This window comes from Neodiprion virginianus, chromosome 2, assembly GCF_021901495.1.
Source record: "Neodiprion virginianus isolate iyNeoVirg1 chromosome 2, iyNeoVirg1.1, whole genome shotgun sequence".
Classification (NCBI taxonomy): Eukaryota; Metazoa; Arthropoda; class Insecta; order Hymenoptera; family Diprionidae; genus Neodiprion; species Neodiprion virginianus.
Window position 1 is genome coordinate 38,394,476 of NC_060878.1, and position 12,782 is coordinate 38,407,257.

Consider the following 12,782-nt stretch of genomic DNA (forward strand, 5'->3'; position numbering starts at 1 on the left):
GTCACACTTTGCACAGTTATGTTTGTACAATTTATAGAGACATGTGCGTATGTATTTGATTATACGTAAAAGATACAGCTGGCAGTCCGATACCTATGATGCATACATTGAACAAGTTTTTCGATTCTTCCAAAACATTACTTCCACGATTTTCACAATATTATCACATCACATGTACCTTTAATTGATCCGCGTCGCCCGGTTTTTCGCATAATTAGTAGATACTTAGCATAACTTTCGGAGCTAATTAAAAATCGATGTGATCCAGATAGTGTGTATTGTATATATCGCGAGGCTTCGTAATGTCTAAGAATTATTCTTAAAATAAATTAATGTAAGGTATAAATACTTATTTCACGTTATCGTTTGGAGTTTCAATGACATACAACAAGGATCTTGGTACAAGAGTGAGTAAGTTATAAAATAATTGTACAAAGAATTTTGAATAATACCTAAAAAAATCTTTAGTCTGTGAATGAAACGCTATAAAAATTTGACCCTATGCATGCATGAAACGAAAAATGAAACGTTGAACGATAACGAACGAGCTCTTATATGCGATTACCAATATACCCAAGGTACAATACGCGGGAGGGGGCAAAAGCCTGCCCGAACACGTGACAATAACCCGAAGTCTGATATAAATATTTCGAACTTTATAGGCGATAGTAAATAAAATAAATTAAGGAAATAGCCGGGGCCCAGAAGCGGAGGTTGTAGGTAATATCCCGCACCACGTGTCCCGGAGTCCCGAATATCATTTGGTAATAAAAGATTCGATGCGGCATCGGCATCGGCGTCGGCGGAGGATGAGGACGCGCATCCCATGAACGACTTCTTCGTACCCCGCGAGAAAATCCCCTGACATAAGGCCACTTTCTGTCCGACCGTCACAAAGGTTAGACTTAGTTTACGTCCGTGTCTTCTACGCATATATTAACCCCGGCCCGAGTCCACAAAACGCCACTCGCTTCCTCTCTCCCTCTCTCTGTCTCTTTCTCTCTCTGGAGTTTCTCCGGTGTTACCGGCTCTGCACATAACGGCTGTTTGGAGGCGTGTCAATTTTATCCATTTTACCACTCTTATCCCGCATCCCCCGCACCGGAGTAGCTGAAGTCTAGATCGGGTATAAGAGAAAGGGCAGCGACGGACAAAGGGTGGAGAATTTTTATGATAAAATAGCAAAGAGGAGGAAATAAAGGCCCCTCTATCCACACGGCCTCCACGCTCATCTTCTCACACAATACCTACAGACACACGAGTATACCATAGTGTTTTATTTCTGTTTGGATGAGTTTGGGCTCGCAGTTGCGAGGGCGTCGGCGGGCACCTGTTTGTATTTCGACTGTGCCGACTCATAAATCATCCCCAAAACGGACTTAGGCCCTCCGCGTTCTCCGCTCGGGAATACCATTTCAGACCGGCAACACCCTCGACTTCACCACCGCAGCCTCCCTGCTCAATGAACCGTGCAGCCTTCCACTTTTAGCCATGAGAAAGAGACCCGGGATCCACCCTGCGCTAATGTAATCCACAGCTCCAATAAATATGGATTTTTCACCTTGAGGTGTTGGCCGCATTTTTCCATTAAAAAAAAAATTTTTTTTATCCAAACGCCAAGCCGTAAGATACGGTAACCAATGTCTACTCACACGCGAGATGCGAAATTTCGTTGAAGTGAGACTTTTCAAGATTCGCAGATAAAAGGTCCGTGGATTCGTATAAGAGAAATTTTTCCACGCGAAGGAATTCAGCTGTTTTTGAAACGTTTTGTTGACTGGAATATTTCTCTCTCACGTCTGACAAGAGGAGAAACGATCGGACGAATTAATGGCATCAATTACGCAGGTTTGATCAACAGCCAATGAAGGGTGAACTGAAGTGAGATTCGTAAGGTCTAAATTCCAATCCTGGAGATTTAGTTCATGTTCTCTTTCTTGAATAATCCTGTGTTTCAGAAAATAAGTAATTACAGCGAGACTCGTAAATCCGCATTTTCCTAATTGTCCAAAAACAAATCTTTGTAGAGTTTCCATTCCAAGGCGATCTCATCCCAGTGATGAGATCAAAAAATGGGAAGGGTGCGAACAAGTCGCAACCAGGGTAAGTCGAATAGCTGAGGCCAGAGGCCGTTTAGCCGAAAGTTGTACCGGACTTCGGGTCTAAGGGAGAGGCGTCGAAACTTATGGTTAGGCACTTCTTACGAGACAGCATCTGCCGCGGTTCGCCGCAGGAGGTACGGCCGACTTTGCTGCAGAGAGAAGTTTGCGACCGAGGTACGAAAGTTCGTGAGCTTCACACCTTCCTTCCCCTGTGTGCATCGGATAGATTACACTCTTGTTCGGAGACTAGGGTTGATTCTTGGCGCAGGATCAGCCCCCTAACTCTCAGGAATATCGTTCCTCAGATTCGAGTTCCTCGACCTCGCGTGAGAGGAGTGAAAGGGAAAAAAACACCAACAATACAAAAGCAAAACCAAAAAAAAAAAAAAAAAAAAAAAACAATAACCCGTCAATTGTATCTATACCGAGGTATAGTATTTTACCGCTTGTCAATTTTCACCGGAAACTATCTCCCGTTGTTCGAACCCGGGAGATCAGCAACGATTCCCGTTTGAATGGCAGAAAATTTAAAAGACATTGTAAATAATTGAAATCCCTCGGATCGTGCAACCCTTATCAAATGCATTCTTATTTTTCTTCCAAAGTGTAGAGGAGACAAAGAAATGGCAACGGATTTGACGCCACTCTTTCAACGTCACGATGGTGGCTGCGCTATCAAGAACCAATCAGCTCGAACCGTGCCAACTGAATTTCAGAGGCTTAACTATCGCAGTTTGTTTCTCGTTCAATCGAACTCGTCGCATCAAGTGTTACGAAGTAAAAGAAAATTCTCTGTATACCGCTTTCGATGAGACCCAAGGAGGGACTCGCGGCTCGCAGGGCCGGTGGAAACATCGTTACGAAAACAAATGTCGACTCATACGTAACCAATTGTTGGAGGTCTTGCGCGGGCCCCGAGCACGGTCCCAGCAGCTGTGGGGGTTCCCCTGGTGCCTGACTGCCGCCATTAGTAACGCTTACCAAGTATAATGCGAGAAAAATGGGAGCCGAATTATTCTGGTGGACATACAACTGGACAAAGAGGTGCGGGGGACCTCGACCCACTCCAAACACTTTCGGACATATCGGTTCCGGCCCAAACCGCCCCGGGGTTTCCGAACTGCATGCGTCTTCCCGCGGCTGCAAGATGTCCGTTTAGTATACAAATTGGTTCGCCGACTCGTGGATGCATTTCGAGCAAAAAGACAAGTTCTACCCTTGTTTTTCCTACCTTCGTCGGAATTAACGATCTTTCGAAGAAGTGTGTATAATGCATGGCAATTATATACAATAATTCTCTGCAGTATGAACGTGGATTTAATAGCAGGGTACGTTTCGCAGATTGAAACAACTCGTGTAAATTTGAGGAGTAAAAATTGACCGATTTTTCTCATCTTCCGACGAACTGTCGTTTGGCTTTTTTCCTCTGCTTTTCTGTTTTCTTAATCCTTCCGCTCCCCTCCGGAGCATCGCAAGCGAATATTAGATGACACGGTTCATTGATATGGTAATGAGAGTTAACTTGCTCGCGTATGCGAGTTTACAAGAGGCTTTTCCTCCTCCTCCTCCTCTTCTTCGTTCAAAGTCCGTCTCTATCTCTGTCGGTGTCGCGGAGCCCGCCGTGAATAAAAAAACGAAGCGAAAAAGTGAGGGAAGAAAGAAACAAAAATGAGGTGGAAAAATAAAAAGTGAAAAGAACAAGAAGAACTTAAGAACCTCGTCCTGCAACGGAAATTTATGTATTTCTTCGCACTGGCGCGGCGCACGGTCCTCCATTTTTATTGTTGACGCCCGAATATTCTATAAAAGAATACAAATTTGAGAAAGCAGCGTGACATGTCACTCGATCGCGTTTCTCCTCTATAATACCCACTCGGTCTAGTCGCCTGCTGTGCAAACACGGAGCCTTCGGAAACTGAATATTTCAACAGTTTTACTTTTCACTCGTTTTTTCCATTTTCTTTTCACCTTCTTTTTTTTTCATGCACTCTTCCTTTTCTTTTTCAAAAATTTTATCCACTCCGCTGCTACCATTATTATTGTTATTACTATCTTCAACGTATGTGTGCTCTTTGCTCTTTCATCCATCCACCTGTGCAGAGGGCCGTTTGCCAACGTTTCTGGACTCCATAAATGATTATATACAAGGTACGTATGTATATTATACACGTATATACCTACCTGCCTGAGGTCTCAGCCCACTCGCAGCAGCACGCGTCCCGCATCCGTTCTGCGTACACATATTCGTGTCCACACACACATTATTTGTCAATACGTATGTAACGAAATAATTTATTCGTATACATATTGTCAAGCTTTTCCTTACAAACGATGCATCTACTTTCCGACATTGTAAGTATGTGGAACATCTACGGCTTTGCCGCGAACCATTGATAATATTTCTATGCTACGGGTCTGAGGTGATTAGATTTGAAATATTACTGTAGTTATCGATTTTGTTGCAAATATTTCTTTATTTCGTTTCACTTCATAATTTTAGCGATTTGGTCCAAGCCTGTATTAGATTGACTGATTTCATTATATTGTACATTTTACGTTTTAGAAGGCTGAAGAATCTACATAACGGATAATCCTGCTCCGCCAATTACAGATCCCAGTTTCTACGTCTCTTGTGACCTCTAACTGTAGAGCATGTATAACGGACGAACGATTCGTACGCCGCTTGCACAGAGCGACTTAGCCGTAGCAATAATACAGTTGTTCGTTATTTGCCGTGGATATTACACGGTGAATTCACGCCCGTGCGCAACCAGGGAGCAAATAATCCCCGGATACTGCTTACTCGTGTTCGGATAGACTGCCGTTGACATACGAACCCCCGCGTATGCCAACCCGGTGCCCAAATGCGCCGGGTTTGCTAATCATAGCTGCACGCAGTGAGGGGTTCGCCTCGAGCTGGAAAAGCGCAAGTGTAGGTGCGGATCTTATTCCGCTATCGCTTCGCGCGCACATCTGTCGGTAATTTATATACCCACCTACAGGGGTATTTCAGGACGTCGAAAAGGCGACGCTACGAAAGGAGTGACGTTCGATCGATGGGTTTCAACTTGAGGAACGAGGCGGCGAATTGCGAAGTGTGCGAAGTTGAGAAGTCCGGGGGTGTCTTTAACGCCGCTATAGGTAGACGTATACAGGGTTTGGATGATAACGAGCGGATTTGCAATCACGGCTACATTGTGCGAACCTGCTGTTAGCTAACTTCAAGAGGGATGATGAAACTCTCCCCGAGACTCGAGGCTAGGCTGGAGATCACAGAGTCCCGGAAACTCTCGGAGGGAGGGACGAGTCTTGGAGAGCCTCCCTGCTTCGCGGATATTGATATTACCGAAGTGGGTACCTACTACTTACTTACACCTCCTCCACATACACTTACGTCGGTATCAACTGCGATGTTAATTTGAATCTGTCTGGGCCATGGGCACCCAGTGCGCGGAAAATGATATCCGGGAAGAATCGTCAGTCCGTCAGTCCCTTTCATCCAACCTCCATTTTTGTGAACGTCAAGTTTTCAAATTGCACGATTTCACTGATTTGCAGAAACGTTGCTTGTCGTGTAATTTGAATAGTTTCGTCATTGGAATTTTAGAGTTTTCCAAACCGTTTTCAACTTCATTCAAGACAGTTCCCAGCCGTCAAAAGTTACGAATTCCGTGTTGGTTCTTATTTTTACACTTGACGCACACACGCATACTCGCGTCAAAAGTAAAGTAAGTCTGTGGCGATGGAATGTGCGCTTCCAATGAGTCGTGGATAGCTGCTGTTGCATTTTTAACGCGGGGTTAACCGTCTGCGGGAATCTCTTGTTCGATCTGTTTTTATAGGCAAGGCTATTGCGTCTATATGAAAGACATACGTGCCTGACTCGAGTGCGCCGTTTTAATGTTTTCCTTGAAAATTCCTCCCTCTTATACAGACTTCACGCACTCCTGCAACCTGAGCTTATAAGAGCAGTCCTCGATTTTCTCGGTCTAAAATCCTTCCCCCGGTACTTGTATTACCCAGGAATCTCGATTAGCTGGCGATAGAAATGTGCAGGTTTCACATGCTTGTATAGCACATGAACTTGACGAAGTTGAGACAAGTTTGATTTGTATTTTACCAAAGATATTATAGACTGCTCAAAAATTAAGGTAGCCGGGTATAAAATATTCAGATTTGTCACGATTTCGATAATCAATTACGAGCGTAAAAATTCCGAATGTTTTCACCTTTTAATTTAACTATCAAAAGAAAGAAGATACACTGGATGATTTCTACCTACGTATCACAAGTTGATGGAGTTTCATTTGATATAAATCCGAGCGATTGCAATGGTTCAAAGTTTCGGAATATATTTTCCCCGGAATAAAAAAGAAACTGGCCTATTAAACGGGGGTAAAAAATTTCCCGCCCCCACGTCCGAGCATAAAAGTCACACGGAAGGGGCGAGTCGAGGCGTAGTAAACCGAAAGAAAGAATAATCGGATTACCGTTTCACTGGGCAAAACTAATCGACGGAGGCAACCACACAGAAGGAGGCATCGGGCGCCCCGCCGCGTCGACAGCAGGGCGTTTATACATTAGGTTACACGGCTGCGTTAAGGCCCACGGGGCCCGAATTATTGCGCGCTGGTTCCGCGCCTACGTGAACGCTGCGTACAATCTTGGGCATCCGGGTCGGCGGGATCCTCGCGAGGTCAGGAAGAGCTGCGACGCCTAGACCTAGACCACCTAGACTCGCTCTAACTCGGCTCTGTCGCGTGCCGGCAACTAGTTCCGGAGCAATGCGTCCCGGCGCCACGCGTCGCGCATTACGCAACGGCTGCACCTCGTGGATTCCGGACCCCAGAATTCAGGAACGACCAGGTCCCACGCCGATACTTCAACTGTGAATGCGACCCCGGGAATTCGGTTTCGAGATATTATCAGGACGGTTCGACCACTCAACGGGGGCGCGAGTTCGCCGGTGGATCTTCAAAGAGGTCAAAGCGCCGCAATTTGGGGAGAACTTTGACCCGGGCGCAGGTTCAGGTGGAGGATTTAGAGGACTGCGGGACGAGATCGTGGGAACAGGTTGTTTCGGCGATTGCAATGAGCTTTATGCTTTCATACATGCGGATTTATTCTGTCAAACTCGAGTTAGAGAGATTTGTGATTTTTTATATTTGTCTGTTTTACAAATTTATTTTTGTAGTATATCGAGTTTTATTACATTTGATCATTTACAAAAAATTTCCGTATCAAAAGGACGGAAAATTGTTTTATCCACAATCAAGTATGTAACTAACAATAGTTTCGCTAATTAGAAGGCAAAGCTTGTTCAATGAATTCAAAACTTCTATAGAATCTGGATTTGTTTTATTGTTTGACGTTGTGCGATCACGATATCATCCAATTTTTGTTCAATGTATTCGATCTAACCCAAGAATAACATAACATATCCAAGTGAAATCGTGAGATTTTGACGATGATCAATTACCATTCGTTAATTTTTATGCAGTTTTCGTAGATTTCTGCAAGTAATGTAACTGATTGAAATGAGTTTGCGAAAGCGACATGAACCGTGGTTCTTTGTACGACAAACTTTTATTCGAACAGATAGATCAAACATTTTTCATAAAATATTGCGACTTGGAATAATTACTATCATTGAACTCATTTATTTTAATATTATGTATACAGAAATACAGGATAACAGTAATTTTTCACTTACATATGCACATGCTGTATAAATAACGTTGATAATATTAATAATACAATCATAAAACGTGAGAACGTGATTCACGATGTTCAATTTTCAAGTTTTTTACGGACCAAATAAGATACCGACAAAAATTAAATATCACGTCAAAACTTGGGACCAAGGAGTCCAGTAAAAGTTCTGGGAAGTATATAATATAAGGACGTCTCGCAGTCCATGGGAGCAACACATAGCTGCACAAGATGGAAGTGGTGAATTTGTATTTAAAAATATGCGCCGGAATGGATGCAGTTTCCATGTCGTGGGCTTTCAGTGGTACCCATAAATATGATAAGGCGGTTGAAGATAGGTGCGAGGCTCCTGGGGCCCGGAGTCTCCCCGTTCTCGATGTAACACCGAACCGAGACCGCTTAATTACTGACCACAAGAGTCCTGATCGTACGTATAGAGTCTGAAATTAGGAGGCAGAAGTCTAGCTGCTGCATTCGGAGATCGAAAAACTCGTCGCAAAATGGAATTATAAAACTTGCGCTCCTGCTTATGCCGTCAGGACAACTAGCGGCGAAAGACGAATGGATATTTTTTCGACGGATTAAATTAGACGCGTTACTAATACGATATATAGATGTACCAATAAATCTAGGCATTTTTTTACGTATAAATTGCTAGATTAGTGATACTTCTTCGGTAATTTATCAAATTCTTCTGATCACCAAGCGAAACAGGGTTTCTTTGTTGAAGTTAACGAGATTAGCGCGATGGTAACGCAGAGTAAGAATAAATCGAGAATTGTTTGAAGTGGTTTAAGTCCACGCACGTATCTATACCTGCGGAACACGTCACAGAGACATGCGGTATTTATGTATCACCAATAAATTTTAAAGAAATTATCGGTGCAGAATTATGAGGGTAAGAAAATTTATTTGAAGAAGGTTTTTCACAATTTCGCGTGATTTCGGTGAAAATAAATTCGTACAATCGATGCTGGTCATAGATATAAAGCGATAAAAGTGGTGAGAATATTTTTTCCTCGTGCAGTTACGAAAAGTCGAAAGCGACGGAATTTCGACAAGTTTTCAAACCAATTTTCAAATCGCAAAGAATTTTTCCCTCAACAGGTTTAGATTTACAAAAAAATTACCACTTTTCTGCAATATGTATTTAAGAAGATACTTTAAAGAACATTTTCCATTGTTAAATATCCTGTTTTCGCCCGCACACAAATCCGTGCATAAATGCGTAGGTGTAATGGGATAGATGGGCACCTGCACCCCGAGTAAAGTAAAATGGATGCCGAGAGGGAGTCGCGTTGATCGATAAGAGCGTCGGGACGCTGGGCGTGTCTCCGTCGCGACGCCGGATTGCAGCGCAGCGTCGTCATAGTTTCCCGGAAATCTTCCATCCGCTGTTTTTCGCAAACGGAAGTTTACATCCGCAACATGCCGTGAAAACAAAAAGCTGCGTAAATCCCATGAGTGCAAAAATGGGAAGGAAGGAGGTTTGGGGGATGATTCGCGGACCTTTTATCAGTTTCGCGGTTACACCATCGGCGGATATTCTAGTTTTCGTCGACTAGATCGGACGGTGGAAAGCGGCCGAAGTGACGTAACGAGATTAGGCGGGTCTCTTGGCGGATGAACGACTTTCAGCAAGGCCAGCGCAAACCGAAATCCAATTTAATCTTAGCACTAATTGGATGACGCCTACGGTTACACGCCAAATTACCCGGGACGGTTCCTCTTCTCTTCTGGGTCCACCGGGCCAGGACCAACCTTACGATGTCCCGGACCCCGGGGTCTCGCTTGTAATTAGTTAGGTACCGAGGATCTGCCTACTTCGTTTCACTCCGCAACTGCAGGAGAATTACATCCGTGTAACGCGAAATCGCGCGGATGCCTGATGGATTTTGTGCGGAGCATGAAGAGTCTTCGTGGTGCGGAGGTTCATCCAGTCATCTTCGTTCATTTTATTTCACCGTTTTTTTTTTTTCTTTCAATTCTATTCTCACTTGAATCCTTTTTCATCTAGAAATCGTTGCGTCACCAGAAGCGATGGCCGCACTAGTTGCCGTGTCGAATGCGGCTGACCCAGCCAGTGATCCTTATATCGTGATATATCGATTCATTGATTACCGCCGATCATAACTCAACGCGAGGGCCCACAAAGACGTCGATTTAAATGATTTTTAGTTTATCGTTTTTAAATTATACCGTGGATAAAATTTGTACTTCCTTAATTCAAAAGTATGAGCGAACTATGAGCAGTTTTTTAACTGATTCTATAAGCTGATTGTATATGTTTTATAAAGTTCTTGAATTGATTAATACTCCAGTAACCGTAACGTATCGAATTTCAACCTCAAGTTCAATTGTCAGAGTTACAAACGTGGTGTTTGAATTTTTTTCGCACATAAAGCAGAAAGTGAGATTGAAAAAGGTTGTGCCAGTGGCCGCCAGGCGTTGCTGAAGCTTCGTGCTTTCTCGCAGAAGAAGCGCGGAATTGGAACAGATCAATTTTTAACAGAGGTATCGAATGAATTCGCATTGGAATTTTACGTCTACTTCAATTTACGGGTGAAAATTGAATCTACAATCCATGTGCAAGAATTAATCGTATCTATTTTTTCAGGAATATTCTCGCAGCTGCACGACTATGCAGGAAAACCTCCACACACGTGCCTCTATGCTTTACAATCCTCATACACGTTACAAGGCGCATACGTCATACTTTCGTAGAGAATGTGCGTTACATTCAGCTACAGATGAGGCGAGTTGGGAAGGGAAGAAGCAAGCGGGCGTGAAAGCTTGACGCCTGAATTAATTAGGTCTGTGAAGCGACGGCATGGCACGAGGTATGTGTCCATGCCTTTGCGTATAGATGTGTAAGCCGCATGGCACAACATGTGCACGAAACGTACGGGTAGCTGCACCTTGTGTAAGGCATCACCTAGGAGTGTGCATACACACCGTCCCTCTAAGTGTAGGCCGCATGTGTTTGTGAACGTTTGTCGGCGGCTTGAACTGACTCAAAGTTCTCTTTGGAGTTGGAATGCTGCGTCAGTACAACGCGATTGTATTTCTCCGCCTGCAGGAGATGCTTCACTCTCAACTTGTATCGTCGGTGGTACGTGTAGAAAATTCACACCCACGAATGTTGCCACAATCCATGTTGTTCATGGATTTTGGATAGGATGATTTTTTATTTCTGTTGTGAAAATATCACGCTACGGTTCATAATGATAATTCGTTAAATTTGTATCGAATATTTGAAAATAAAGCGTGAAACCCAAAGTCGCAAAATTAATTCCTAACTTTTGCATACACGCAGCAGTTCCGCGAAGTCGATTAGAATTTTGTGCCACCGTCGTCGTCGTCGTCGTCGTCGTCGAGCTTTTCTTCTGACAATTGAACAAAATATGCACCCCCGCGAAATGGGGTGCAGCGGGAAGCGCAAACCCGTAATTTTACCGCAGCGGAACAATTCCGCTTGATCGTACGTTACATTCTACGCAATTTTTCGGCGGCCTTACACGCTGCGGTAGTGTGCGAATTGTAAATTATGTAGACGAAATTTAAACCGCGCCTACAACGCGATCAGGTAAAGAACTGTAATGCTTAAACGTATGGGGTTCGGATCCGCTCAAGAGTTCACATGTAACCGTATACCTGTGGGGTTCCAACAATGCGCCTAGGGGCGTTCTATTGACGCGTATGAAACGTTAGTTTTTCATTTTCAAACGGTGGGTGTGTCGCAGCGTCACGCGCCCGACTCTCCTCAACCCCTTCATAGATAAAACAATTAATTCACAGCCTCGAGGAAGAGAGAGTTAAAAAAAGAGAAAACTTTTCTTTCAGTGTGCGTTGTTCCAATTTGATGGTAAAAAATTACAGACCAAATGATGGACTAGGAAAAAAAAAAAAAAAACCGCAGTTCAATTATCTGGAAATAGAACTTTCACTTCGATAAATCACGAGCAATAAACTCAACGCAATTAAATGAAAAAAGTTAACCGCGTATAATCAGAAATTCATTCGCCTTTAGAATGTTTCGAAAAATTGACTGGATTTATTTAAAATCTTTTTTGAAACTCCAATATAAAAGATATAAAAAAAAATGAGGTGAAGAGAAAAATGATACATCGAAAACGGAGGAAAAATGTGGCAGGATTTGAGATGGCGACAAAGACGCGGACAGATATACGTATATGCGAGTACAGACCTAAGAGAGAAAGCGAGAAACGGGTATTTTATTTTCTGTGGTTACATTCAGATTTCCCTTGTCGTCGTGTTCAGCGATCTGTTAACAATAGAATTATCAATCAAGTGAGCTTCCCTCGGTCCTGCAGGGGTGGCTGGATCCTCGCGCCCCTGCCAGCAGCATTACTCGGTCCACTTGCCAGCAACCCTCGCCCCCGGACCCGAGGGCCCCGATTCTCCTCCAGCCCCCCAGTTAATCCTATTATTACCCACTGTGACTGACTGGGTATAAAGTCCGTGCCCTTTTTCCACGGGGTCTACGGGTGGTGGGTGTATATTTATTTATAGAGCCTTCTCCTAAATCGCGTAGGTACACTTCTTTGAACGAAAAATAAGAAATACAAGCACCGCGTCGCGCGTACGTGGCGCATGCTACTTTGTTTATTCGTCGTATATCGGACCCGGAAATGAATCACGTTGGTTCGCAACTGTTCCGTCGGTGTGTAACTAGTTCACTTAATCATCGACCTGGGTACAGACATAATTCAGCCTTTATAAATGACCGTTCCATTTTAGTTTTCAACTTTTTCGCCGATTGGACAGTTTTTCAGACGTTTTCCTGTGAATTAAAAAGAGGGGTTATCGATTTCATGGACTCCCACCTAAGACATTGGTTTAAAAAGAATATATATATTAAACAAACACAAAAAATTAACAGTTCATTGTCTTTTGCAGAGAATTGGTATTTTTGTCAACATCGACAAGTATTTGATACGTTCTTTC